At 42.8% G+C, this 26,059-nt stretch overlaps 36 non-coding genes across 36 annotated transcripts; all 36 read right to left on the reverse strand.

The window, feature by feature from the left end:
- Positions 1-343: 343 nt before the first annotated feature.
- trnac-gca (transfer RNA cysteine (anticodon GCA)) lies at positions 344-415 on the reverse strand. Its single transcript has one exon. It is a non-coding gene; the product is annotated as a tRNA-Cys (tRNA).
- A 637-nt stretch (positions 416-1,052) lies between these two features.
- trnac-gca (transfer RNA cysteine (anticodon GCA)) lies at positions 1,053-1,124 on the reverse strand. Its single transcript has one exon. It is a non-coding gene; the product is annotated as a tRNA-Cys (tRNA).
- A 638-nt stretch (positions 1,125-1,762) lies between these two features.
- On the reverse strand, positions 1,763-1,834 carry trnac-gca (transfer RNA cysteine (anticodon GCA)). The gene has a single exon. It is a non-coding gene; the product is annotated as a tRNA-Cys (tRNA).
- A 638-nt stretch (positions 1,835-2,472) lies between these two features.
- On the reverse strand, positions 2,473-2,544 carry trnac-gca (transfer RNA cysteine (anticodon GCA)). The gene has a single exon. It is a non-coding gene; the product is annotated as a tRNA-Cys (tRNA).
- A 638-nt stretch (positions 2,545-3,182) lies between these two features.
- Positions 3,183-3,254, reverse strand: trnac-gca (transfer RNA cysteine (anticodon GCA)). The gene has a single exon. It is a non-coding gene; the product is annotated as a tRNA-Cys (tRNA).
- A 1,102-nt stretch (positions 3,255-4,356) lies between these two features.
- Positions 4,357-4,428, reverse strand: trnac-gca (transfer RNA cysteine (anticodon GCA)). Its single transcript has one exon. It is a non-coding gene; the product is annotated as a tRNA-Cys (tRNA).
- A 1,089-nt stretch (positions 4,429-5,517) lies between these two features.
- On the reverse strand, positions 5,518-5,589 carry trnac-gca (transfer RNA cysteine (anticodon GCA)). The gene has a single exon. It is a non-coding gene; the product is annotated as a tRNA-Cys (tRNA).
- A 188-nt stretch (positions 5,590-5,777) lies between these two features.
- Positions 5,778-5,849, reverse strand: trnac-gca (transfer RNA cysteine (anticodon GCA)). The gene has a single exon. It is a non-coding gene; the product is annotated as a tRNA-Cys (tRNA).
- Positions 5,850-6,123: 274 nt separating this feature from the next.
- Positions 6,124-6,195, reverse strand: trnac-gca (transfer RNA cysteine (anticodon GCA)). Its single transcript has one exon. It is a non-coding gene; the product is annotated as a tRNA-Cys (tRNA).
- Positions 6,196-6,833: 638 nt separating this feature from the next.
- trnac-gca (transfer RNA cysteine (anticodon GCA)) lies at positions 6,834-6,905 on the reverse strand. The gene has a single exon. It is a non-coding gene; the product is annotated as a tRNA-Cys (tRNA).
- Positions 6,906-8,007: 1,102 nt separating this feature from the next.
- On the reverse strand, positions 8,008-8,079 carry trnac-gca (transfer RNA cysteine (anticodon GCA)). Its single transcript has one exon. It is a non-coding gene; the product is annotated as a tRNA-Cys (tRNA).
- Positions 8,080-9,167: 1,088 nt separating this feature from the next.
- Positions 9,168-9,239, reverse strand: trnac-gca (transfer RNA cysteine (anticodon GCA)). Its single transcript has one exon. It is a non-coding gene; the product is annotated as a tRNA-Cys (tRNA).
- A 188-nt stretch (positions 9,240-9,427) lies between these two features.
- trnac-gca (transfer RNA cysteine (anticodon GCA)) lies at positions 9,428-9,499 on the reverse strand. The gene has a single exon. It is a non-coding gene; the product is annotated as a tRNA-Cys (tRNA).
- Positions 9,500-9,773: 274 nt separating this feature from the next.
- trnac-gca (transfer RNA cysteine (anticodon GCA)) lies at positions 9,774-9,845 on the reverse strand. Its single transcript has one exon. It is a non-coding gene; the product is annotated as a tRNA-Cys (tRNA).
- A 637-nt stretch (positions 9,846-10,482) lies between these two features.
- Positions 10,483-10,554, reverse strand: trnac-gca (transfer RNA cysteine (anticodon GCA)). Its single transcript has one exon. It is a non-coding gene; the product is annotated as a tRNA-Cys (tRNA).
- A 1,102-nt stretch (positions 10,555-11,656) lies between these two features.
- Positions 11,657-11,728, reverse strand: trnac-gca (transfer RNA cysteine (anticodon GCA)). Its single transcript has one exon. It is a non-coding gene; the product is annotated as a tRNA-Cys (tRNA).
- A 187-nt stretch (positions 11,729-11,915) lies between these two features.
- On the reverse strand, positions 11,916-11,987 carry trnac-gca (transfer RNA cysteine (anticodon GCA)). The gene has a single exon. It is a non-coding gene; the product is annotated as a tRNA-Cys (tRNA).
- A 637-nt stretch (positions 11,988-12,624) lies between these two features.
- Positions 12,625-12,696, reverse strand: trnac-gca (transfer RNA cysteine (anticodon GCA)). The gene has a single exon. It is a non-coding gene; the product is annotated as a tRNA-Cys (tRNA).
- A 1,089-nt stretch (positions 12,697-13,785) lies between these two features.
- Positions 13,786-13,857, reverse strand: trnac-gca (transfer RNA cysteine (anticodon GCA)). Its single transcript has one exon. It is a non-coding gene; the product is annotated as a tRNA-Cys (tRNA).
- Positions 13,858-14,046: 189 nt separating this feature from the next.
- Positions 14,047-14,118, reverse strand: trnac-gca (transfer RNA cysteine (anticodon GCA)). The gene has a single exon. It is a non-coding gene; the product is annotated as a tRNA-Cys (tRNA).
- Positions 14,119-14,392: 274 nt separating this feature from the next.
- trnac-gca (transfer RNA cysteine (anticodon GCA)) lies at positions 14,393-14,464 on the reverse strand. The gene has a single exon. It is a non-coding gene; the product is annotated as a tRNA-Cys (tRNA).
- Positions 14,465-15,101: 637 nt separating this feature from the next.
- On the reverse strand, positions 15,102-15,173 carry trnac-gca (transfer RNA cysteine (anticodon GCA)). Its single transcript has one exon. It is a non-coding gene; the product is annotated as a tRNA-Cys (tRNA).
- A 1,102-nt stretch (positions 15,174-16,275) lies between these two features.
- Positions 16,276-16,347, reverse strand: trnac-gca (transfer RNA cysteine (anticodon GCA)). Its single transcript has one exon. It is a non-coding gene; the product is annotated as a tRNA-Cys (tRNA).
- A 187-nt stretch (positions 16,348-16,534) lies between these two features.
- trnac-gca (transfer RNA cysteine (anticodon GCA)) lies at positions 16,535-16,606 on the reverse strand. The gene has a single exon. It is a non-coding gene; the product is annotated as a tRNA-Cys (tRNA).
- Positions 16,607-17,243: 637 nt separating this feature from the next.
- On the reverse strand, positions 17,244-17,315 carry trnac-gca (transfer RNA cysteine (anticodon GCA)). Its single transcript has one exon. It is a non-coding gene; the product is annotated as a tRNA-Cys (tRNA).
- Positions 17,316-18,404: 1,089 nt separating this feature from the next.
- Positions 18,405-18,476, reverse strand: trnac-gca (transfer RNA cysteine (anticodon GCA)). Its single transcript has one exon. It is a non-coding gene; the product is annotated as a tRNA-Cys (tRNA).
- Positions 18,477-18,664: 188 nt separating this feature from the next.
- trnac-gca (transfer RNA cysteine (anticodon GCA)) lies at positions 18,665-18,736 on the reverse strand. The gene has a single exon. It is a non-coding gene; the product is annotated as a tRNA-Cys (tRNA).
- Positions 18,737-19,374: 638 nt separating this feature from the next.
- On the reverse strand, positions 19,375-19,446 carry trnac-gca (transfer RNA cysteine (anticodon GCA)). The gene has a single exon. It is a non-coding gene; the product is annotated as a tRNA-Cys (tRNA).
- Positions 19,447-20,539: 1,093 nt separating this feature from the next.
- trnac-gca (transfer RNA cysteine (anticodon GCA)) lies at positions 20,540-20,611 on the reverse strand. The gene has a single exon. It is a non-coding gene; the product is annotated as a tRNA-Cys (tRNA).
- A 187-nt stretch (positions 20,612-20,798) lies between these two features.
- On the reverse strand, positions 20,799-20,870 carry trnac-gca (transfer RNA cysteine (anticodon GCA)). The gene has a single exon. It is a non-coding gene; the product is annotated as a tRNA-Cys (tRNA).
- A 1,101-nt stretch (positions 20,871-21,971) lies between these two features.
- On the reverse strand, positions 21,972-22,043 carry trnac-gca (transfer RNA cysteine (anticodon GCA)). The gene has a single exon. It is a non-coding gene; the product is annotated as a tRNA-Cys (tRNA).
- Positions 22,044-22,230: 187 nt separating this feature from the next.
- Positions 22,231-22,302, reverse strand: trnac-gca (transfer RNA cysteine (anticodon GCA)). Its single transcript has one exon. It is a non-coding gene; the product is annotated as a tRNA-Cys (tRNA).
- A 633-nt stretch (positions 22,303-22,935) lies between these two features.
- On the reverse strand, positions 22,936-23,007 carry trnac-gca (transfer RNA cysteine (anticodon GCA)). Its single transcript has one exon. It is a non-coding gene; the product is annotated as a tRNA-Cys (tRNA).
- Positions 23,008-24,109: 1,102 nt separating this feature from the next.
- trnac-gca (transfer RNA cysteine (anticodon GCA)) lies at positions 24,110-24,181 on the reverse strand. The gene has a single exon. It is a non-coding gene; the product is annotated as a tRNA-Cys (tRNA).
- Positions 24,182-25,400: 1,219 nt separating this feature from the next.
- On the reverse strand, positions 25,401-25,472 carry trnac-gca (transfer RNA cysteine (anticodon GCA)). The gene has a single exon. It is a non-coding gene; the product is annotated as a tRNA-Cys (tRNA).
- A 187-nt stretch (positions 25,473-25,659) lies between these two features.
- Positions 25,660-25,731, reverse strand: trnac-gca (transfer RNA cysteine (anticodon GCA)). The gene has a single exon. It is a non-coding gene; the product is annotated as a tRNA-Cys (tRNA).
- Between the last annotated feature and the right edge of the window lie 328 nt (positions 25,732-26,059).

Below are 26,059 nucleotides of genomic sequence, written 5' to 3' on the forward strand. Positions count from 1 at the left end.
TCCTAATTTGCAAAATCCAAAGGGCCACCCGGATCTGCAGTCAAATGCTCTACCACTGAGCTATACCCCCACATCTTTGAAGAAACATGCTCTTTCATTGAGCCATACCCCCACAGACTTCTGTGCTTAGAGCCACAGATTAAGTTAGATCCTACGATTCAACAATATCAAACATTGACTGCTTCACTTGAACTCAAGTCTTTGGTTACTCCAAATCAGAATCAACAACTCTACAACTCAAAACCTCCAAATAAGACAAGTCCAAAGGGGGCACCCAAATTATCCCTGCCGTACAGTATGAGCACAAAAAGGCAGGAAGATATTCCTAATCTGCCAAATCCAGAGGGGGCACCCGGATTTGAACCGGGGACCTCTTGATCTGCAGTCAAATGCTCTACCACTGAGCTATACCCCCACATATTTAAAGAAACATGCTCTTTCATTGAGCCACACCACCACAGACTTCTGTGCTTAGAGCCAAAGATTAAGTTAGATCCTACGATTCAACAATATCAAACATTGACTGCTTCACTTGAACTCAAGTCTTTGGTTACTCCAAATCAGAATCAACAACTCTACAACTCAAAACCTCCAAATAAGACAAGTCCAAAGGGGGCACCCAGATTTGAAATGTGGATGGCTTGATTACAGACTCAAATGGTTTATAATCACATACAGAATCTTTCTATGTAGACATGTTTGCACTTATTCCTAATTTGCAAAATCCAAAGGGCCACCCGGATCTGCAGTCAAATGCTCTACCACTGAGCTATACCCCCACATCTTTGAAGAAACATGCTCTTTCATTGAGCCATACCCCCACAGACTTCTGTGCTTAGAGCCACAGATTAAGTTAGATCCTACGATTCAACAATATCAAACATTGACTGCTTCACTTGAACTCAAGTCTTTGGTTACTCCAAATCAGAATCAACAACTCTACAACTCAAAACCTCCAAATAAGACAAGTCCAAAGGGGGCACCCAAATTATCCCTGCCGTACAGTATGAGCACAAAAAGGCAGGAAGATATTCCTAATCTGCCAAATCCAGAGGGGGCACCCGGATTTGAACCGGGGACCTCTTGATCTGCAGTCAAATGCTCTACCACTGAGCTATACCCCCACATATTTAAAGAAACATGCTCTTTCATTGAGCCACACCACCACAGACTTCTGTGCTTAGAGCCAAAGATTAAGTTAGATCCTACGATTCAACAATATCAAACATTGACTGCTTCACTTGAACTCAAGTCTTTGGTTACTCCAAATCAGAATCAACAACTCTACAACTCAAAACCTCCAAATAAGACAAGTCCAAAGGGGGCACCCAGATTTGAAATGTGGATGGCTTGATTACAGACTCAAATGGTTTATAATCACATACAGAATCTTTCTATGTAGACATGTTTGCACTTATTCCTAATTTGCCAAATCCAAAGGGCCACCCGGATCTGCAGTCAAATGCTCTACCACTGAGCTATACCCCCACATCTTTGAAGAAACATGCTCTTTCATTGAGCCATACCCCCACAGACTTCTGTGCTTAGAGCCACAGATTAAGTTAGATCCTACGATTCAACAATATCAAACATTGACTGCTTCACTGTAAACTCAAGTCTTTGGTTACTCCAAATCAGAATCAACAACTCTACAACTCAAAACCTCCAAATAAGACAAGTCCAAAGGGGGCACCCAAATTATCCCTGCCGTACAGTATGAGCACAAAAAGGCAGGAAAATATTCCTAATCTGCCAAATCCAGAGGGGGCACCCGGATTTGAACCGAGGACCTCTTGATCTGCAGTCAAATGCTCTACCACTGAGCTATACCCCCACATATTTAAAGAAACATGCTCTTTCATTGAGCCACACCACCACAGACTTCTGTGCTTAGAGCCAAAGATTAAGTTAGATCCTACGATTCAACAATATCAAACATTGACTGCTTCACTTGAACTCAAGTCTTTGGTTACTCCAAATCAGAATCAACAACTCTACAACTCAAAACCTCCAAATAAGACAAGTCCAAAGGGGGCACCCAGATTTGAAATGTGGATGGCTTGATTACAGACTCAAATGGTTGATAATCACATACAGAATCTTTCTATGTAGACATGTTTGCACTTATTCCTAATTTGCCAAATCCAAAGGGCCACCCGGATCTGCAGTCAAATGCTCTACCACTGAGCTATACCCCCACATCTTTGAAGAAACATGCTCTTTCATTGAGCCATACCCCCACAGACTTCTGTGCTTAGAGCCACAGATTAAGTTAGATCCTACGATTCAACAATATCAAACATTGACTGCTTCACTGTAAACTCAAGTCTTTGGTTACTCCAAATCAGAATCAACAACTCTACAACTCAAAACCTCCAAATAAGACAAGTCCAAAGGGGGCACCCAAATTATCCCTGCCGTACAGTATGAGCACAAAAAGGCAGGAAGATATTCCTAATCTGCCAAATCCAGAGGGGGCACCCGGATTTGAACCGGGGACCTCTTAATCTGCAGTCAAATGCTCTACCACTGAGCTATACCCCCACATATTTAAAGAAACATGCTCTTTCATTGAGCCACACCACCACAGACTTCTGTGCTTAGAGCCAAAGATTAAGTTAGATCCTACGATTCAACAATATCAAACATTGACTGCTTCACTTGAACTCAAGTCTTTGGTTACTCCAAATCAGAATCAACAACTCTACAACTCAAAACCTCCAAATAAGACAAGTCCAAAGGGGGCACCCAGATTTGAAATGTGGATGGCTTGATTACAGACTCAAATGGTTTATAATCACATACAGAATCTTTCTATGTAGACATGTTTGCACTTATTCCTAATTTGCCAAATCCAAAGGGCCACCCGGATCTGCAGTCAAATGCTCTACCACTGAGCTATACCCCCACATCTTTGAAGAAACATGCTCTTTCATTGAGCCATACCCCCACAGACTTCTGTGCTTAGAGCCACAGATTAAGTTAGATCCTACGATTCAACAATATCAAACATTGACTGCTTCACTGTAAACTCAAGTCTTTGGTTACTCCAAATCAGAATCAACAACTCTACAACTCAAAACCTCCAAATAAGACAAGTCCAAAGGGGGCACCCAAATTATCCCTGCCGTACAGTATGAGCACAAAAAGGCAGGAAGATATTCCTAATCTGCCAAATCCAGAGGGGGCACCCGGATTTGAACCGGGGACCTCTTGATCTGCAGTCAAATGCTCTACCACTGAGCTATACCCCCACATATTTAAAGAAACATGCTCTTTCATTGAGCCACACCACCACAGACTTCTGTGCTTAGAGCCAAAGATTAAGTTAGATCCTACGATTCAACAATATCAAACATTGACTGCTTCACTTGAAGTCAAGTCTTTGGTTACTCCAAATCAGAATCAACAACTCTACAACTCAAAACCTCCAAATAAGACAAGTCCAAAGGGGGCACCCAGATTTGAAATGTGGATGGCTTGATTACAGACTCAAATGGTTTATAATCACATACAGAATCTTTCTATGTAGACATGTTTGCACTTATTCCTAATTTGCCAAATCCAAAGGGCCACCCGGATCTGCAGTCAAATGTTCTACCACTGAGCTATACCCCCACATCTTTGAAGAAACATGCTCTTTCATTGAGCCATACCCCCACAGACTTCTGTGCTTAGAGCCACAGATTAAGTTAGATCCTACGATTCAACAATATCAAACATTGACTGCTTCACTGTAAACTCAAGTCTTTGGTTACTCCAAATCAGAATCAACAACTCTACAACTCAAAACCTCCAAATAAGACAAGTCCAAAGGGGGCACCCAGATTTGAAATGTGGATGGCTTGATTACAGACTCAATTTGAACTCATGTCGTTGATTATGTCAAGCAAGCCAGATCCAAAATGTAGACCTATTGATCTGCAGACAAATGCTCTGTCATTGAGCTATAACCCCGTACTGCATGAGCACAAACCACAAAAATGAACTTATGTCAAGGATTTGTTTATTCCTAATATGCCAAGCCCAAATTAGGCACATGGAATGAACCTGGGACATCTTGATCTGCAATCAAACGCCGTGCCATTGAGATATTACCCCGTACAGCAGGGATAGGCAACTGCAGTCCTGGAGGGCCACTATCCTGCAGAGATTTGCTTCAGCCCTCATGAAAACTCACCTGCCTGTATCTATCTAGTAATCCCGAAAACACTGATTGCCTTGTCCCAGTGAGTTTAATTAGGGTTGGAGCTAAACTCTGCAGGGCAGTGGCCCTCCAAGACCGAAGTTGCTTATCCCTGCCGTAAGGTATGAGCACTAAAAGGCAGGAAGATATTCCTAATCTGCCAAATCCAGAGGGGGCACCCGGATTTGAACCGGGGACCTCTTGATCTGCAGTCAAATGCTCTACCACTGAGCTATACCCCCACATATTTAAAAAAACATGCTCTTTCATTGAGCCACACCCCCACAGACTTCTGTGCTTAGAGCCAAAGATTAAGTTAGATCCTACGATTCAACAATATCAAACATTGACTGCTTCACTTGAACTCAAGTCTTTGGTTACTCCAAATCAGAATCAACAACTCTACAACTCAAAACCTCCAAATAAGACAAGTCCAAAGGGGGCACCCAGATTTGAAATGTGGATGGCTTGATTACAGACTCAAATGGTTTATAATCACATACAGAATCTTTCTATGTAGACATGTTTGCACTTATTCTTAATTTGCCAAATCCAAAGGGGCACCCGGATCTGCAGTCAAATGCTCTACCACTGAGCTATACCCCCACATCTTTGAAGAAACATGCTCTTTCATTGAGCCATACCCCCACAGACTTCTGTGCTTAGAGCCACAGATTAAGTTAGATCATACGATTCAACAATATCAAACATTGACTGCTTCACTGTAAACTCAAGTCTTTGGTTACTCCAAATCAGAATCAACAACTCTACAACTCAAAACCTCCAAATAAGACAAGTCCAAAGGGGGCACCCAGATTTGAAATGTGGATGGCTTGATTATGTGGATGGCTTGATTATGTCAAGCAAGCCAGATCCAAAATGTAGACCTATTGATCTGCAGACAAATGCTCTGTCATTGAGCTATAACCCCGTACTGCATGAGCACAAACCACAAAAAATGAACTTATGTCAAGGATTTGTTTATTCCTAATATGCCAAGCCCAAATTAGGCACATGGAATGAACCTGGGACATCTTGATCTGCAATCAAACGCCGTGCCATTGAGATATTACCCCGTACAGCAGGGATAGGCAACTGCAGTCCTGGAGGGCCACTATCCTGCAGAGATTCGCTTCAGCCCTCATGAAAACTCACCTGCCTGTATCTATCTAGTAATCCCGAAAACACTGATTGCCTTGTCCCAGTGAGTTTAATTAGGGTTGGAGCTAAACTCTGCAGGGCAGTGGCCCTCCAGGACCGAAGTTGCTTATCCCTGCCGTACAGTATGAGCACTAAAAGGCAGGAAGATATTCCTAATCTGCCAAATCCATAGGGGGCACCCGGATTTGAACCGGGGACCTCTTGATCTGCAGTCAAATGCTCTACCACTGAGCTATACCCCCACACACTCCCTGGATCATAGCCACACACAAGATGAAAGACTCACTTTTAGATAAGGATTTTGTATATGAAAAGAATGCCAGATACAAAAAAAATTACCTAGCGAGAGGATGTGCCACTGAGGTATAATCACATGCAGAATCTTACTATATAGATAAGCATGCACTTAATCCTAATCTGCCAAATCCATAGGGGGCACCCGGATTTGAACCGGGGACCTCTTGATCTGCAGTCAAAAGCTCTACCACTGAGCTATACACCCACTTCTTTAAAGAAACATGCTCTTTCATTGAGCCATACCCCCACAGACTTCTGTGCTTAGAGCCACAGATTAAGTTAGATCCTACGATTCAACAATATCAAACATTGACTGCTTCACTGTAAACTCAAGTCTTTGGTTACTCCAAATCAGAATCAACAACTCTACAACTCAAAACCTCCAAATAAGACAAGTCCAAAGGGGGCACCCAAATTATCCCTGCCGTACAGTATGAGCACAAAAAGGCAGGAAGATATTCCTAATCTACCAAATCCAGAGGGGGCACCCGGATTTGAACCGGGGACCTCTTGATCTGCAGTCAAATGCTCTACCACTGAGCTATACCCCCACATATTTAAAGAAACATGCTCTTTCATTGAGCCACACCACCACAGACTTCTGTGCTTAGAGCCAAAGATTAAGTTAGATCCTACGATTCAACAATATCAAACATTGACTGCTTCACTTGAACTCAAGTCTTTGGTTACTCCAAATCAGAATCAACAACTCTACAACTCAAAACCTCCAAATAAGACAAGTCCAAAGGGGGCACCCAGATTTGAAATGTGGATGGCTTGATTACAGACTCAAATGGTTTATAATCACATACAGAATCTTTCTATGTAGACATGTTTGCACTTATTCCTAATTTGCCAAATCCAAAGGGCCACCCGGATCTGCAGTCAAATGCTCTACCACTGAGCTATACCCCCACATCTTTGAAGAAACATGCTCTTTCATTGAGCCATACCCCCACAGACTTCTGTGCTTAGAGCCACAGATTAAGTTAGATCCTACGATTCAACAATATCAAACATTGACTGCTTCACTGTAAACTCAAGTCTTTGGTTACTCCAAATCAGAATCAACAACTCTACAACTCAAAACCTCCAAATAAGACAAGTCCAAAGGGGGCACCCAAATTATCACTGCCGTACAGTATGAGCACAAAAAGGCAGGAAGATATTCCTAATCTGCCAAATCCAGAGGGGGCACCCGGATTTGAACCGGGGACCTCTTGATCTGCAGTCAAATGCTCTACCACTGAGCTATACCCCCACATATTTAAAGAAACATGCTCTTTCATTGAGCCACACCACCACAGACTTCTGTGCTTAGAGCCAAAGATTAAGTTAGATCCTACGATTCAACAATATCAAACATTGACTGCTTCACTTGAAGTCAAGTCTTTGGTTACTCCAAATCAGAATCAACAACTCTACAACTCAAAACCTCCAAATAAGACAAGTCCAAAGGGGGCACCCAGATTTGAAATGTGGATGGCTTGATTACAGACTCAAATGGTTTATAATCACATACAGAATCTTTCTATGTAGACATGTTTGCACTTATTCCTAATTTGCCAAATCCAAAGGGCCACCCGGATCTGCAGTCAAATGCTCTACCACTGAGCTATACCCCCACATCTTTGAAGAAACATGCTCTTTCATTGAGCCATACCCCCACAGACTTCTGTGCTTAGAGCCACAGATTAAGTTAGATCCTACGATTCAACAATATCAAACATTGACTGCTTCACTGTAAACTCAAGTCTTTGGTTACTCCAAATCAGAATCAACAACTCTACAACTCAAAACCTCCAAATAAGACAAGTCCAAAGGGGGCACCCAGATTTGAAATGTGGATGGCTTGATTACAGACTCAATTTGAACTCATGTCGTTGATTATGTCAAGCAAGCCAGATCCAAAATGTAGACCTATTGATCTGCAGACAAATGCTCTGTCATTGAGCTATAACCCCGTACTGCATGAGCACAAACCACAAAAATGAACTTATGTCAAGGATTTGTTTATTCCTAATATGCCAAGCCCAAATTAGGCACATGGAATGAACCTGGGACATCTTGATCTGCAATCAAACGCCGTGCCATTGAGATATTACCCCGTACAGCAGGGATAGGCAACTGCAGTCCTGGAGGGCCACTATCCTGCAGAGATTTGCTTCAGCCCTCATGAAAACTCACCTGCCTGTATCTATCTAGTAATCCCGAAAACACTGATTGCCTTGTCCCAGTGAGTTTAATTAGGGTTGGAGCTAAACTCTGCAGGGCAGTGGCCCTCCAAGACCGAAGTTGCTTATCCCTGCCGTAAGGTATGAGCACTAAAAGGCAGGAAGATATTCCTAATCTGCCAAATCCAGAGGGGGCACCCGGATTTGAACCGGGGACCTCTTGATCTGCAGTCAAATGCTCTACCACTGAGCTATACCCCCACATATTTAAAGAAACATGCTCTTTCATTGAGCCACACCCCCACAGACTTCTGTGCTTAGAGCCAAAGATTAAGTTAGATCCTACGATTCAACAATATCAAACATTGACTGCTTCACTTGAACTCAAGTCTTTGGTTACTCCAAATCAGAATCAACAACTCTACAACTCAAAACCTCCAAATAAGACAAGTCCAAAGGGGGCACCCAGATTTGAAATGTGGATGGCTTGATTACAGACTCAAATGGTTTATAATCACATACAGAATCTTTCTATGTAGACATGTTTGCACTTATTCTTAATTTGCCAAATCCAAAGGGGCACCCGGATCTGCAGTCAAATGCTCTACCACTGAGCTATACCCCCACATCTTTGAAGAAACATGCTCTTTCATTGAGCCATACCCCCACAGACTTCTGTGCTTAGAGCCACAGATTAAGTTAGATCATACGATTCAACAATATCAAACATTGACTGCTTCACTGTAAACTCAAGTCTTTGGTTACTCCAAATCAGAATCAACAACTCTACAACTCAAAACCTCCAAATAAGACAAGTCCAAAGGGGGCACCCAGATTTGAAATGTGGATGGCTTGATTATGTGGATGGCTTGATTATGTCAAGCAAGCCAGATCCAAAATGTAGACCTATTGATCTGCAGACAAATGCTCTGTCATTGAGCTATAACCCCGTACTGCATGAGCACAAACCACAAAAAATGAACTTATGTCAAGGATTTGTTTATTCCTAATATGCCAAGCCCAAATTAGGCACATGGAATGACCTGGGACATCTTGATCTGCAATCAAACGCCGTGCCATTGAGATATTACCCCGTACAGCAGGGATAGGCAACTGCAGTCCTGGAGGGCCACTATCCTGCAGAGATTCGCTTCAGCCCTCATGAAAACTCACCTGCCTGTATCTATCTAGTAATCCCGAAAACACTGATTGCCTTGTCCCAGTGAGTTTAATTAGGGTTGGAGCTAAACTCTGCAGGGCAGTGGCCCTCCAGGACCGAAGTTGCTTATCCCTGCCGTACAGTATGAGCACTAAAAGGCAGGAAGATATTCCTAATCTGCCAAATCCATAGGGGGCACCCGGATTTGAACCGGGGACCTCTTGATCTGCAGTCAAATGCTCTACCACTGAGCTATACCCCCACACACTCCCTGGATCATAGCCACACACAAGATGAAAGACTCACTTTTAGATAAGGATTTTGTATATGAAAAGAATGCCAGATACAAAAAAAATTACCTAGCGAGAGGATGTGCCACTGAGGTATAATCACATGCAGAATCTTACTATATAGATAAGCATGCACTTAATCCTAATCTGCCAAATCCATAGGGGGCACCCGGATTTGAACCGGGGACCTCTTGATCTGCAGTCAAATGCTCTACCACTGAGCTATACACCCACTTCTTTAAAGAAACATGCTCTTTCATTGAGCCATACCCCCACAGACTTCTGTGCTTAGAGCCACAGATTAAGTTAGATCCTACGATTCAACAATATCAAACATTGACTGCTTCACTGTAAACTCAAGTCTTTGGTTACTCCAAATCAGAATCAACAACTCTACAACTCAAAACCTCCAAATAAGACAAGTCCAAAGGGGGCACCCAAATTATCCCTGCCGTACAGTATGAGCACAAAAAGGCAGGAAGATATTCCTAATCTACCAAATCCAGAGGGGGCACCCGGATTTGAACCGGGGACCTCTTGATCTGCAGTCAAATGCTCTACCACTGAGCTATACCCCCACATATTTAAAGAAACATGCTCTTTCATTGAGCCACACCACCACAGACTTCTGTGCTTAGAGCCAAAGATTAAGTTAGATCCTACGATTCAACAATATCAAACATTGACTGCTTCACTTGAACTCAAGTCTTTGGTTACTCCAAATCAGAATCAACAACTCTACAACTCAAAACCTCCAAATAAGACAAGTCCAAAGGGGGCACCCAGATTTGAAATGTGGATGGCTTGATTACAGACTCAAATGGTTTATAATCACATACAGAATCTTTCTATGTAGACATGTTTGCACTTATTCCTAATTTGCCAAATCCAAAGGGCCACCCGGATCTGCAGTCAAATGCTCTACCACTGAGCTATACCCCCACATCTTTGAAGAAACATGCTCTTTCATTGAGCCATACCCCCACAGACTTCTGTGCTTAGAGCCACAGATTAAGTTAGATCCTACGATTCAACAATATCAAACATTGACTGCTTCACTTGAACTCAAGTCTTTGGTTACTCCAAATCAGAATCAACAACTCTACAACTCAAAACCTCCAAATAAGACAAGTACAAAGGGGGCACCCAAATTATCCCTGCCGTATAGTATGAGCACAAAAAGGCAGGAAGATAATCCTAATCTGCCAAATCCATAGGGGGCACCCGGATTTGAACTGGGGACCTCTTGATCTGCAGTCAAATGCTCTACCACTGAGCTATACCCCCACATCTTTGGAGAAACATGCTCTTTCATTGAGCCACACCCCCGAAGACTTCTGTGCTTAGAGCCAAAGATTAAGTTAGATCCTACGATTCAACAATATCAAACATTGACTGCTTCACTTGAACTCAAGTCTTTGGTTACTCCAAATCAGAATCAACAACTCTACAACTCAAAACCTCCAAATAAGACAAGTCCAAAGGGGGCACCCAGATTTGAAATGTGGATGGCTTGATTACAGACTCAAATGGTTTATAATCACATACAGAATCTTTCTATGTAGACATGTTTGCACTTATTCCTAATTTGCCAAATCCAAAGGGCCACCCGGATCTGCAATCAAATGCTCTACCACTGAGCTATACCCCCACATCTTTGAAGAAACATGCTCTTTCATTGAGCCATACCCCTACAGACTTCTGTGCTTAGAGCCACAGATTAAGTTAGATCCTACGATTCAACAATATCAAACATTGACTGCTTCACTGTAAACTCAAGTCTTTGGTTACTCCAAATCAGAATCAACAACTCTACAACTCAAAACCTCCAAATAAGACAAGTCCAAAGGGGGCACCCAGATTTGAAATGTGGATGGCTTGATTACAGACTCAATTTGAACTCATGTCGTTGATTATGTCAAGCAAGCCAGATCCAAAATGTAGACCTATTGATCTGCAGACAAATGCTCTGTCATTGAGCTATAACCCCGTACTGCATGAGCACAAACCACAAAAATGAACTTATGTCAAGGATTTGTTTATTCCTAATATGCCAAGCCCAAATTAGGCACATGGAATGAACCTGGGACATCTTGATCTGCAATCAAACACCATGCCATTGAAATATTACCCCGTACAGCAGGGATAGGCAACTGCAGTCCTGGAGGGCCACTATCCTGCAGAGATTCGCTTCAGCCCTCATGAAAACTCACCTGCCTGTATCTATCTAGTAATCCCGAAAACACTGATTGCCTTGTCCCAGTGAGTTTAATTAGGGTTGGGGCTAAACTCTGCAGGGCAGTGGCCCTCCAGGACCGAAGTTGCTTATCCCTGCCGTAAGGTATGAGCACTAAAAGGCAGGAAGATATTCCTAATCTGCCAAATCCATAGGGGGCACCCGGATTTGAACCGGGGACCTCTTGATCTGCAGTCAAATGCTCTACCACTGAGCTATACCCCCACACACTCCCTGGATCATAGCCACACACAAGATGACAGACTCACTTTTAGATAAGGATTTTGTATATGAAAAGAATGCCAGATACAAAAAAATTACCTAGCGAGAGGATGTGCCACTGAGGTATAATCACATGCAGAATCTTACTATATAGATAAGCATGCACTTAATCCTAATCTGCCAAATCCATAGGGGGCAACCGGATTTGAACCGGGGACCTCTTGATCTGCAGTCAATTGCTCTACCACTGAGCTATACCCCCACATCTTTAAAGAAACATGCTCTTTCATTGAGCCACACCCCCACAGACTTCTATGCTTAGAGCCAAAGATTAAGTTAGATCCTACGATTCAACAATATCAAACATTGACTGCTTCACTTGAACTCAAGTCTTTGGTTACTCCAAATCAGAATCAACAACTCTACAACTCAAAACCTCCAAATAAGACAAGTCCAAAGGGGGCACCCAGATTTGAAATGTGGATGGCTTGATTACAGACTCAAATGGTTTATAATCACATACAGAATCTTTCTATGTAGACATGTTTGCACTTATTCCTAATTTGCCAAATCCAAAGGGCCACCCGGATCTGCAGTCAAATGCTCTACCACTGAGCTATACCCCCACATCTTTGAAGAAACATGCTCTTTCATTGAGCCATACCCCCACAGACTTCTGTGCTTAGAGCCACAGATTAAGTTAGATCCTACGATTCAACAATATCAAACATTGACTGCTTCACTTGAACTCAAGTCTTTGGTTACTCCAAATCAGAATCAACAACTCTACAACTCAAAACCTCCAAATAAGACAAGTCCAAAGGGGGCACCCAAATTATCCCTGCCGTACAGTATGAGCACAAAAAGGCAGGAAGATATTCCTAATCTGCCAAATCCATAGGGGGCACCCGGATTTGAAATGGGGACCTCTTGATCTGCAGTCAAATGCTCTACCACTGAGCTATACCCCCACATCTTTGGAGAAACATGCTCTTTCATTGAGCCACACCCCCACAGACTTCTGTGCTTAGAGCCAAAGATTAAGTTAGATTCTACGATTCAACAATATCAAACATTGACTGCTTCACTTGAACTCAAGTCTTTGGTTACTCCAAATCAGAATCAACAACTCTACAACTCAAAACCTCCAAATAAGACAAGTCCAAAGGGGGCACCCAGATTTGAAATGTGGATGGCTTGATTACAGACTCAAATGGTTTATAATCACATACAGAATCTTTCTATGTAGACATGTTTGCACTTATTCTTAATTTGCCAAATCCAAAGGGGCACCCGGATCTGCAGTCAAATGCTCTACCACTGAGCTATACCCCCACATCTTTGAAGAAACATGCTCTTTCATTGAGCCATACCCCCACAGACTTCTGTGCTTAGAGCCACAGATTAAGTTAGATCATACGATTCAACAATATCAAACATTGACTGCTTCACTGTAAACTCAAGTCTTTGGTTACTCCAAATCAGAATCAACAACTCTACAACTCAAAACCTCCAAATAAGACAAGTCCAAAGGGGGCACCCAGATTTGAAATGTGGATGGCTTGATTATGTGGATGGCTTGATTATGTCAAACAAGCCAGATCCAAAATGTAGACCTATTGATCTGCAGACAAATGCTCTGTCATTGAGCTATAACCCCGTACTGCATGAGCACAAACCACAAAAAATGAACTTATGTCAAGGATTTGTTTATTCCTAATATGCCAAGCCCAAATTAGGCACATGGAATGAACCTGGGACATCTTGATCTGCAATCAAACGCCGTGCCATTGAGATATTACCCCGTACAGCAGGGATAGGCAACTGCAGTCCTGGAGGGCCACTATCCTGCAGAGATTCGCTTCAGCCCTCATGAAAACTCACCTGCCTGTATCTATCTAGTAATCCCGAAAACACTGATTGCCTTGTCCCAGTGAGTTTAATTAGGGTTGGAGCTAAACTCTGCAGGGCAGTGGCCCTCCAGGACCGAAGTTGCTTATCCCTGCCGTACAGTATGAGCACTAAAAGGCAGGAAGATATTCCTAATCTGCCAAATCCATAGGGGGCACCCGGATTTGAACCGGGGACCTCTTGATCTGCAGTCAAATGCTCTACCACTGAGCTATACCCCCACACACTCCCTGGATCATAGCCACACACAAGATGAAAGACTCACTTTTAGATAAGGATTTTGTATATGAAAAGAATGCCAGATACAAAAAAAAATTACCTAGCGAGAGGATGTGCCACTGAGGTATAATCACATGCAGAATCTTACTATATAGATAAGCATGCACTTAATCCTAATCTGCCAAATCCATAGGGGGCACCCGGATTTGAACCGGGGACCTCTTGATCTGCAGTCAAATGCTCTACCACTGAGCTATACACCCACTTCTTTAAAGAAACATGCTCTTTCATTGAGCCATACCCCCACAGACTTCTGTGCTTAGAGCCACAGATTAAGTTAGATCCTACGATTCAACAATATCAAACATTGACTGCTTCACTGTAAACTCAAGTCTTTGGTTACTCCAAATCAGAATCAACAACTCTACAACTCAAAACCTCCAAATAAGACAAGTCCAAAGGGGGCACCCAAATTATCCCTGCCGTACAGTATGAGCACAAAAAGGCAGGAAGATATTCCTAATCTACCAAATCCAGAGGGGGCACCCGGATTTGAACCGGGGACCTCTTGATCTGCAGTCAAATGCTCTACCACTGAGCTATACCCCCACATATTTTAAGAAACATGCTCTTTCATTGAGCCACACCACCACAGACTTCTGTGCTTAGAGCCAAAGATTAAGTTAGATCCTACGATTCAACAATATCAAACATTGACTGCTTCACTTGAACTCAAGTCTTTGGTTACTCCAAATCAGAATCAACAACTCTACAACTCAAAACCTCCAAATAAGACAAGTCCAAAGGGGGCACCCAGATTTGAAATGTGGATGGCTTGATTACAGACTCAAATGGTTTATAATCACATACAGAATCTTTCTATGTAGACATGTTTGCACTTATTCCTAATTTGCCAAATCCAAAGGGCCACCCGGATCTGCAGTCAAATGCTCTACCACTGAGCTATACCCCCACATCTTTGAAGAAACATGCTCTTTCATTGAGCCATACCCCCACAGACTTCTGTGCTTAGAGCCACAGATTAAGTTAGATCCTACGATTCAACAATATCAAACATTGACTGCTTCACTTGAACTCAAGTCTTTGGTTACTCCAAATCAGAATCAACAACTCTACAACTCAAAACCTCCAAATAAGACAAGTACAAAGGGGGCACCCAAATTATCCCTGCCGTATAGTATGAGCACAAAAAGGCAGGAAGATAATCCTAATCTGCCAAATCCATAGGGGGCACCCGGATTTGAACTGGGGACCTCTTGATCTGCAGTCAAATGCTCTACCACTGAGCTATACCCCCACATCTTTGGAGAAACATGCTCTTTCATTGAGCCACACCCCCACAGACTTCTGTGCTTAGAGCCAAAGATTAAGTTAGATCCTACGATTCAACAATATCAAACATTGACTGCTTCACTTGAACTCAAGTCTTTGGTTACTCCAAATCAGAATCAACAACTCTACAACTCAAAACCTCCAAATAAGACAAGTCCAAAGGGGGCACCCAGATTTGAAATGTGGATGGCTTGATTACAGACTCAAATGGTTTATAATCACATACAGAATCTTTCTATGTAGACATGTTTGCACTTATTCCTAATTTGCCAAATCCAAAGGGCCACCCGGATCTGCAGTCAAATGCTCTACCACTGAGCTATACCCCCACATCTTTGAAGAAACATGCTCTTTCATTGAGCCATACCCCTACAGACTTCTGTGCTTAGAGCCACAGATTAAGTTAGATCCTACGATTCAACAATATCAAACATTGACTGCTTCACTGTAAACTCAAGTCTTTGGTTACTCCAAATCAGAATCAACAACTCTACAACTCAAAACCTCCAAATAAGACAAGTCCAAAGGGGGCACCCAGATTTGAAATGTGGATGGCTTGATTACAGACTCAATTTGAACTCATGTCGTTGATTATGTCAAGCAAGCCAGATCCAAAATGTAGACCTATTGATCTGCAGACAAATGCTCTGTCATTGAGCTATAACCCCGTACTGCATGAGCACAAACCACAAAAATGAACTTATGTCAAGAATTTGTTTATTCCTAATATGCCAAGCCCAAATTAGGCACATGGAATGAACCTGGGACATCTTGATCTGCAATCAAACACCATGCCATTGAAATATTACCCCGTACAGCAGGGATAGGCAACTGCAGTCCTGGAGGGCCACTATCCTGCAGAGATTCGCTTCAGCCCTCATGAAAACTCACCTGCCTGTATCTATCTAGTAATCCCGAAAACACTGATTGCCTTGTCCCAGTGAGTTTAATTAGGGTTGGGGCTAAACTCTGCAGGGCAGTGGCCCTCCAGGACCGAAGTTGCTTATCCCTGCCGTAAGGTATGAGCACTAAAAGGCAGGAAGATATTCCTAATCTGCCAAATCCATAGGGGGCACCCGGATTTGAACCGGGGACCTCTTGATCTGCAGTCAAAAGCTCTACCACTGAGCTATACCCCCACACACTCCCTGGATCATAGCCACACACAAGATGACAGACTCACTTTTAGATAAGGATTTTGTATATGAAAAGAATGCCAGATACAAAAAAATTACCTAGCGAGAGGATGTGCCACTGAGGTATAATCACATGCAGAATCTTACTATATAGATAAGCATGCACTTAATCCTAATCTGCCAAATCCATAGGGGGCAACCGGATTTGAACCGGGGACCTCTTGATCTGCAGTCAATTGCTCTACCACTGAGCTATACCCCCACATCTTTAAAGAAACATGCTCTTTCATTGAGCCACACCCCCACAGACTTCTATGCTTAGAGCCAAAGATTAAGTTAGATCCTACGATTCAACAATATCAAACATTGACTGCTTCACTTGAACTCAAGTCTTTGGTTACTCCAAATCAGAATCAACAACTCTACAACTCAAAACCTCCAAATAAGACAAGTCCAAAGGGGGCACCCAGATTTGAAATGTGGATGGCTTGATTACAGACTCAAATGGTTTATAATCACATACAGAATCTTTCTATGTAGACATGTTTGCACTTATTCCTAATTTGCCAAATCCAAAGGGCCACCCGGATCTGCAGTCAAATGCTCTACCACTGAGCTATACCCCCACATCTTTGAAGAAACATGCTCTTTCATTGAGCCATACCCCCACAGACTTCTGTGCTTAGAGCCACAGATTAAGTTAGATCCTACGATTCAACAATATCAAACATTGACTGCTTCACTTGAACTCAAGTCTTTGGTTACTCCAAATCAGAATCAACAACTCTACAACTCAAAACCTCCAAATAAGACAAGTCCAAAGGGGGCACCCAAATTATCCCTGCCGTACAGTATGAGCACAAAAAGGCAGGAAGATATTCCTAATCTGCCAAATCCATAGGGGGCACCCGGATTTGAAATGGGGACCTCTTGATCTGCAGTCAAATGCTCTACCACTGAGCTATACCCCCACATCTTTGGAGAAACATGCTCTTTCATTGAGCCACACCCCCACAGACTTCTGTGCTTAGAGCCAAAGATTAAGTTAGATTCTACGATTCAACAATATCAAACATTGACTGCTTCACTTGAACTCAAGTCTTTGGTTACTCCAAATCAGAATCAACAACTCTACAACTCAAAACCTCCAAATAAGACAAGTCCAAAGGGGGCACCCAGATTTGAAGTGTGGATGGCTTGATTACAGACTCGAATGGTTTATAATCACATACAGAATCTTTCTATGTAGACATGTTTGCACTTATTCCTAATTTGCCAAATCCAAAGGGGCACCCGGATCTGCAGTCAAATGCTCTACCACTGAGCTATACCCCCACATCTTTGAAGAAACATGCTCTTTCATTGAGCCATACCCCCACAGACTTCTGTGCTTAGAGCCACAGATTAAGTTAGATCATACGATTCAACAATATCAAACATTGACTGCTTCACTGTAAACTCAAGTCTTTGGTTACTCCAAATCAGAATCAACAACTCTACAACTCAAAACCTCCAAATAAGACAAGTCCAAAGGGGGCACCCAGATTTGAAATGTGGATGGCTTGATTATGTGGATGGCTTGATTATGTCAAGCAAGCCAGATCCAAAATGTAGACCTATTGATCTGCAGACAAATGCTCTGTCATTGAGCTATAACCCCGTACTGCATGAGCACAAACCACAAAAAATGAACTTATGTCAAGGATTTGTTTATTCCTAATATGCCAAGCCCAAATTAGGCACATGGAATGAACCTGGGACATCTTGATCTGCAATCAAACGCCGTGCCATTGAGATATTACCCCGTACAGCAGGGATAGGCAACTGCAGTCCTGGAGGGCCACTATCCTGCAGAGATTCGCTTCAGCCCTCATGAAAACTCACCTGCCTGTATCTATCTAGTAATCCCGAAAACACTGATTGCCTTGTCCCAGTGAGTTTAATTAGGGTTGGAGCTAAACTCTGCAGGGCAGTGGCCCTCCAGGACCGAAGTTGCTTATCCCTGCCGTACAGTATGAGCACTAAAAGGCAGGAAGATATTCCTAATCTGCCAAATCCATAGGGGGCACCCGGATTTGAACCGGGGACCTCTTGATCTGCAGTCAAATGCTCTACCACTGAGCTATACCCCCACACACTCCCTGGATCATAGCCACACACAAGATGAAAGACTCACTTTTAGATAAGGATTTTGTATATGAAAAGAATGCCAGATACAAAAGAAATTACCTAGCGAGAGGATGTGCCACTGAGGTATAATCACATGCAGAATCTTACTATATACATAAGCATGCACTTAATCCTAATCTGCCAAATCCATAGGGGGCACCCGGATTTGAACCGGGGACCTCTTGATCTGCAGTCAAATGCTTTACCACTGAGCTATACACCCACTTCTTTAAAGAAACATGCTCTTTCATTGAGCCATACCCCCACAGACTTCTGTGCTTAGAGCCACAGATTAAGTTAGATCCTACGATTCAACAATATCAAACATTGACTGCTTCACTGTAAACTCAAGTCTTTGGTTACTCCAAATCAGAATCATCAACTCTACAACTCAAAACCTCCAAATAAGACAAGTCCAAAGGGGGCACCCAGATTTGAAATGTGGATGGCTTGATTACAGACTCAAATGGTTTATAATCACATACAGAATCTTTCTATGTAGACATGTTTGCACTTATTCCTAATTTGCCAAATCCAAAGGGCCACCCGGATCTGCAGTCAAATGCTCTACCACTGAGCTATACCCCCACATCTTTGAAGAAACATGCTCTTTCATTGAGCCATACCCCCACAGACTTCTGTGCTTAGAGCCACAGCTTAAGTTAGATCCTACGATTCAACAATGTCAAACATTGACTGCTTCACTTGAACTCAAGTCTTTGGTTACTCCAAATCAGAATCAACAACTCTACAACTCAAAACCTCCAAATAAGACAAGTCCAAAGGGGGCACCCAAATTATCCCTGCCGTACAGTATGAGCACAAAAAGGCAGGAAGATAATCCTAATCTGCCAAATCCATAGGGGGCACCCAGATTTGAACCGGGGACCTCTTGATCTGCAGTCAAATGCTCTACCACTGAGCTATACCCCCACATCTTTGGAGAAACATGCTCTTTCATTGAGCCACACCCCCACAGACTTCTGTGCTTAGAGCCAAAGATTAAGTTAGATCCTACGATTCAACAATATCAAACATTGACTGCTTCACTTGAACTCAAGTCTTTGGTTACTCCAAATCAGAATCAACAACTTTACAACTCAAAACCTCCAAATAAGATAAGTCCAAAGGGGGCACCCAGATTTGAAGTGTGGATGGCTTGATTACAGACTCAAATGGTTTATAATCACATACAGAATCTTTCTATGTAGACATGTTTGCACTTATTCCTAATTTGCCAAATCCAAAGGGGCACCCGGATCTGCAGTCAAATGCTCTACCACTGAGCTATACCCCCACATCTTTGAAGAAACATGCTCTTTCATTGAGCCATACCCCCACAGACTTCTGTGCTTAGAGCCACAGATTAAGTTAGATCCTACGATTCAACAATATCAAACATTGACTGCTTCACTGTAAACTCAAGTCTTTGGTTACTCCAAATCAGAATCAACAACTCTACAACTCAAAACCTCCAAATAAGACAAGTCCAAAGGGGGCACCCAGATTTGAAATGTGGATGGCTTAATTACAGACTCAATTTGAACTCATGTCGTTGATTATGTCAAGCAAGCCAGATCCAAAATGTAGACCTATTGATCTGCAGACAAATGCTCTGTCGTTGAGCTATAACCCCGTACTGCATGAGCACAAACCACAAAAATGAACTTATGTCAAGGATTTGTTTATTCCTAATATGCCAAGCCCAAATTAGGCACATGGAATGAAGCTGGGACCTCTTGATCTGCAATCAAACGCCGTGCCATTGAGATATTACCCCGTACAGCAGGGATAGGCAACTCCAGTCCTGGAGGGCCACTATCCTGCAGAGATTCGCTTCAGCCCTCATGAAAACTCACCTGCCTGTATCTATCTAGTAATCCCGAAAACACTGATTGCCTTGTCCCAGTGAGTTTAATTAGGGTTGGAGCTAAACTCTGCAGGGCAGTGGCCCTCCAGGACCGAAGTTGCTTATCCCTGCCGTACAGTATGAGCACTAAAAGGCAGGAAGATATTCCTAATCCATAGGTGGCACTCGGATTTGAACCGGGGACCTCTTGATCTGCAGTCAAATGCGCTACCACTGAGCTATACCCCCACACACTCCCTGGATCATAGCCACACACAAGATGACAGACTCACTTTTGGATAAGGATTTTGGATATGAAAAGAATGCCAGATACAAAAAAATTACTTAGCGAGAGGATGTGCCACTGAGGTATAATCACATACAGAATCTTACTATATAGATAAGCATGCACTTAATCCTAATCTGCCAAATCCATAGGGGGCACCTGGATTTGAACCGGGGACCTCTTGCTCTGCAGTCAAATGCTCTACCACTGAGCTATACCCCCACATCTTTAAAGAAACATGCTATTTCATTGAGCCACACCCACACAGACTTCTGTGCTTAGAACCAAAGATTAAGTTAGATCCTACGATTCAACAATATCAAACATTGACTGCTTCACTTGAACTCAAGTCTTTGGTTACTCCAAATCAGAATCAACAACTCTACAACTCAAAACCTCCAAATAAGACAAGTCCAAAGGGGGCACCCAGATTTGAAATGTGGATGGCTTGATTACAGACTCAAATGGTTTATAATCGCATACAGAATCTTTCTATGTAGACATGTTTGCACTTATTCCTAATTTGCCAAATCCAAAGGGCCACCCGGATCTGCAGTCAAATGCTCTACCACTGAGCTATACCCCCACATCTTTGAAGAAACATGCTCTTTCATTGAGCCATACCACCACAGACTTCTGTGCTTAGAGCCACAGATTATGTTAGATCCTACGATTCAACAATTTCAAACATTGACTGCTTCACTTGAACTCAAGTCTTTGGTTACTCCAAATCAGAATCAACAACTCTACAACTCAAAACCTCCAAATAAGACAAGTCCAAAGGGGGCACCCAGATTTGAAATGTGGATGGCTTGATTACAGACTCAATTTGAACTCATGTCGTTGATTATGTCAAGCAAGCCAGATCCAAAATGTAGACCTATTGATCTGCAGACAAATGCTCTGTCATTGAGCTATAACCCCGTACTGCATGAGCACAATCCACAAAAATGAACTTATGTCAAGGATTTGTTTATTCCTAATATGCCAAGCCCAAATTAGGCACATGGAATGAACCTGGGACATCTTGATCTGCAATCAAACGCCGTGCCATTGAGATATTACCCCGTACAGCAGGGATAGGCAACTGCAGTCCTGGAGGGCCACTATCCTGCAGAGATTCGCTTCAGCCCTCATGAAAACTCACCTGCCTGTATCTATCTAGTAATCCCGAAAACACTGATTGCCTTGTTCCAGTGAGTTTAATTAGGGTTGGAGCTAAACTCTGCAGGGCAGTGGCCCTCCAGGACCGAAGTTGCTTATCCCTGCCGTACAGTATGAGCACTAAAAGGCAGGAAGATATTCCTAATCTGCCAAATCCATAGGGGGCACCCGGATTTGAACCGGGGACCTCTTGATCTGCAGTCAAATGCTCTACCACTGAGCTATACCCCCACACACTCCCTGGATCATAGCCACACACAAGATGAAAGACTCACTTTTAGATAAGGATTTTGTATATGAAAAGAATGCCAGATACAAAAAAATTACCTAGCGAGAGGATGTGCCACTCAGGTATAATCACATGCAGAATCTTACTATATAGATAAGCATGCACTTAATCCTAATCTGCCAAATCCATAGGGGGCACCCGGATTTGAACCGGGGACCTCTTGATCTGCAGTCAAATGCTCTACCACTGAGCTATACCCCCACTTCTTTAAAGAAACATGCTCTTTCATTGAGCCATACCCCACAGACTTCTGTGCTTAGAGCCACAGATTAAGTTAGATCCTACGATTCAACAATATCAAACATTGACTGCTTCACTGTAAACTCAAGTCTTTGGTTACTCCAAATCAGAATCAACAACTCTACAACTCAAAACCTCCAAATAAGACAAGTCCAAAGGGGGCACCCAGATTTGAAATGTGGATGGCTTGATTACAGACTCAAATGGTTTATAATCACATACAGAATCTTTCTATGTAGACATGTTTGCACTTATTCCTAATTTGCCAAATCCAAAGGGCCACCCGGATCTGCAGTCAAATGCTCTACCACTGAGCTATACCCCCACATCTTTGAAGAAACATGCTCTTTCATTGAGCCATACCCCCACAGACTTCTGTGCTTAGAGCCACAGATTAAGTTAGATCCTACGATTCAACAATATCAAACATTGACTGCTTCACTGTAAACTCAAGTCTTTGGTTACTCCAAATCAGAATCAACAACTCTACAACTCAAAACCTCCAAATAAGTCCAAAGGGGGCACCCAAATTATCCCTGCCGTACAGTATGAGCACAAAAAGGCAGGAAGATATTCCTAATCTACCAAATCCAGAGGGGGCACCCGGATTTGAACCGGGGACCTCTTGATCTGCAGTCAAATGCTCTACCACTGAGCTATACTCCCACATCTTTGGAGAAACATGCTCTTTCATTGAGCCACACCCCCACAGACTTCTGTGCTTAGAGCCAAAGATTAAGTTAGATCCTACGATTCAACAATATCAAACATTGACTGCTTCACTTGAACTCAAGTCTTTGGTTACTCCAAATCAGAATCAACAACTCTACAACTCAAAACCTCCAAATAAGACAAGTCCAAAGGGGGCACCCAGATTTGAAGTGTGGATGGCTTGATTACAGACTCAAATGGTTTATAATCACATACAGAATCTTTCTATGTAGACATGTTTGCGCTTATTCCTAATTTGCCAAATCCAAAGGGGCACCCGGATCTGCAGTCAAATGCTCTACCACTGAGCTATACCCCCACATCTTTGAAGAAACATGCTCTTTCATTGAGCCATACCCCCACAGACTTCTGTGCTTAGAGCCACAGATTAAGTTAGATCCTACGATTCAACAATATCAAACATTGACTGCTTCACTGTAAACTCAAGTCTTTGGTTACTCCAAATCAGAATCAACAACTCTACAACTCAAAACCTCCAAATAAGACAAGTCCAAAGGGGGCACCCAGATTTGAAATGTGGATGGCTTGATTACAGACTCAATTTGAACTCATGTCGTTGATTATGTCAAGCAAGCCAGATCCAAAATGTAGACCTATTGATCTGCAGACAAATGCTCTGTCTTTGAGCTATAACCCCGTACTGCATGAGCACAAACCACAAAAATGAACTTATGTCAAGGATTTGTTTATTCCTAATATGCCAAGCCCAAATTAGGCACATGGAATGAACCTGGGACCTCTTGATCTGCAATCAAACGCCGTGCCATTGAGATATTACCCCGTACAGCAGGGATAGGCAACTGCAGTCCTGGAGGGCCACTATCCTGCAGAGATTCGCTTCAGCCCTCATGAAAACTCACCTGCCTGTATCTATCTAGTAATCCCGAAAACACTGATTGCCTTGTCCCAGTGAGTTTAATTAGGGTTGGAGCTAAACTCTGCAGGGCAGTGGCCCTCCAGGACCGAAGTTGCTTAACCCTGCCGTACAGTATGAGCACTAAAAGGCAGGAAGATATTCCTAATCTGCCAAATCCATAGGGGGCACCTGGAGTTGAACCGGGGACCTCTTGATCTGCAGTCAAATGCTCTACCACTGAGCTACACCCCCACATCTTTGGAGAAACATGCTCTTTCATTGAGCCACACCCCCACAGACTTCTGTGCTTAGAGCCAAAAATTAAGTTAGATCCTACGATTCAACAATATCAAACATTGACTGCTTCACTTGAACTCAAGTCTTTGGTTACTCCAAATCAGAATCAACAACTCTACAACTCAAAACCTCCAAATAAGACAAGTCCAAAGGGGGCACCCAGATTTGAAGTGTGGATGGCTTGATTACAGACTCAAATGGTTTATAATCACATACAGAATCTTTCTATGTAGACATGTTTGCACTTATTCCTAATTTGCCAAATCCAAAGGGGCACCCGGATTTGAAATGTGGATGGCTTGATTACAGACTCAAATGGTTTATAATCGCATACAGAATCTTTCTATGTAGACATGTTTGCACTTATTCCTAATTTGCCAAATCCAAAGGGCCACCCGGATCTGCAGTCAAATGCTCTACCACTGAGCTATACCCCCACATCTTTGAAGAAACATGCTCTTTCATTGAGCCATACCACCACAGACTTCTGTGCTTAGAGCCACAGATTATGTTAGATCCTACGATTCAACAATTTCAAACATTGACTGCTTCACTTGAACTCAAGTCTTTGGTTACTCCAAATCAGAATCAACAACTCTACAACTCAAAACCTCCAAATAAGACAAGTCCAAAGGGGGCACCCAGATTTGAAATGTGGATGGCTTGATTACAGACTCAATTTGAACTCATGTCGTTGATTATGTCAAGCAAGCCAGATCCAAAATGTAGACCTATTGATCTGCAGACAAATGCTCTGTCATTGAGCTATAACCCTGTACTGCATGAGCACAATCCACAAAAATGAACTTATGTCAAGGATTTGTTTATTCCTAATATGCCAAGCCCAAATTAGGCACATGGAATGAACCTGGGACATCTTGATCTGCAATCAAACGCCGTGCCATTGAGATATTACCCCGTACAGCAGGGATAGGCAACTGCAGTCCTGGAGGGCCACTATCCTGCAGAGATTCGCTTCAGCCCTCATGAAAACTCACCTGCCTGTATCTATCTAGTAATCCCGAAAACACTGATTGCCTTGTCCCAGTGAGTTTAATTAGGGTTGGAGCTAAACTCTGCAGGGCAGTGGCCCTCCAGGACCGAAGTTGCTTATCCCTGCCGTACAGTATGAGCACTAAAAGGCAGGAAGATATTCCTAATCTGCCAAATCCATAGGGGGCACCCGGATTTGAACCGGGGACCTCTTGATCTGCAGTCAAATGCTCTACCACTGAGCTATACCCCCACACACTCCCTGGATCATAGCCACACACAAGATGAAAGACTCACTTTTAGATAAGGATTTTGTATATGAAAAGAATGCCAGATACAAAAAAATTACCTAGCGAGAGGATGTGCCACTCAGGTATAATCACATGCAGAATCTTACTATATAGATAAGCATGCACTTAATCCTAATCTGCCAAATCCATAGGGGGCACCCGGATTTGAACCGGGGACCTCTTGATCTGCAGTCAAATGCTCTACCACTGAGCTATACCCCCACTTCTTTAAAGAAACATGCTCTTTCATTGAGCCATACCCCACAGACTTCTGTGCTTAGAGCCACAGATTAAGTTAGATCCTACGATTCAACAATATCAAACATTGACTGCTTCACTGTAAACTCAAGTCTTTGGTTACTCCAAATCAGAATCAACAACTCTACAACTCAAAACCTCCAAATAAGACAAGTCCAAAGGGGGCACCCAGATTTGAAATGTGGATGGCTTGATTACAGACTCAAATGGTTTATAATCACATACAGAATCTTTCTATGTAGACATGTTTGCACTTATTCCTAATTTGCCAAATCCAAAGGGCCACCCGGAT

This window comes from Carassius gibelio, chromosome A11, assembly GCF_023724105.1.
Source record: "Carassius gibelio isolate Cgi1373 ecotype wild population from Czech Republic chromosome A11, carGib1.2-hapl.c, whole genome shotgun sequence".
NCBI lineage: Eukaryota > Metazoa > Chordata > Actinopteri > Cypriniformes > Cyprinidae > Carassius > Carassius gibelio.